Genomic DNA, 1,133 nt, shown 5'->3' on the forward strand with positions numbered 1-1,133 from the left:
TTAAAATAAAAATGTCATTTTAGGAACTTCCGTTATTGACTATGATCCATTTTGGTAGTTCGGAAATCCAAAACGATTGAATTAGACTTAATTTAAAGCTTTTGAATAAATCTGGAAATAATTGGAGTGCTGCTGTAATTTGCGTTTTCTGTCACTAATTGCTGATTACCGACGGATTTTCCGTCGGTAAATCTGCTGGAATGTAAAAAAATGCTATTTTGGTCCCTCTTTCTCAACTTTTAAGCTGTTAATCCTTTGTACATATATGTATATTTATGTAATAAATGTTTTCAAACTATTTTTGGATAGTTGGTACATATAGTTATTTAGGATATTTATATATCATTTTTTGATTTAATCTAATATAAGTATATGTATATATATATTTTCTTTTTCCTTCATTTAAATGATAATGGATTTTATTTTAGAATGTTATTTACTTGGGTGTTTTGGAAGTAATTAATTAGTAGATATTTTGTGGATAATGGGTTTTATTTTGATATTTAAACTACATTATGTATAGATATATATAGTTTTTGGGCTATTCGGGTTATACTAGTTATTATTAGGTGAAACTATTTTGGGGATAAATGTTATTTTCTTATTTAGGAGCTTTATCTATTATTTTCACATGTTTAAAGTAAAAATGTGATAACACAGGAGAAACTTCTGATCGGATCACGTCCCTGTGAGGCGCCGTTGGGATCGGCCGGGGTCACTTCGATGCCAAAGTCAGTAGAATATATGGAGAATAAACTATATTGACGAAGCTTAGAGAATGTAAGAAAGTAAGTGTACCTTGATAGCCTAGAAAGATAGGCTATATATAGTTGAGAAATTCGTAACCTCTAGGTAACTAGAAAGTCTCCATTAATGCTCATTTAATGGCGGTTACAAGTTACTCTTAACCTGGCGGTTAAGACAATTAATGATTCATTTAATGATCATTTATGGTCGAGACGGCGGCAGCCGTTATCAAGGTGAATGGAGAGATTCGCCTTAGAGATCCGCTAGCGGATCTCTTAGAGCTAATCCAGGGAGATCCGCCAGCCAGCTTCCTTTGCTACGTGGCATACTTAAGGCAATTATCTCTTTTGGTCCTCGTGATAATATCCCAATGTTATCAGAAGCCC

Source organism: Euphorbia lathyris, chromosome 3 (assembly GCF_963576675.1).
Source record: "Euphorbia lathyris chromosome 3, ddEupLath1.1, whole genome shotgun sequence".
In the NCBI taxonomy this organism is placed as follows: domain Eukaryota; kingdom Viridiplantae; phylum Streptophyta; class Magnoliopsida; order Malpighiales; family Euphorbiaceae; genus Euphorbia; species Euphorbia lathyris.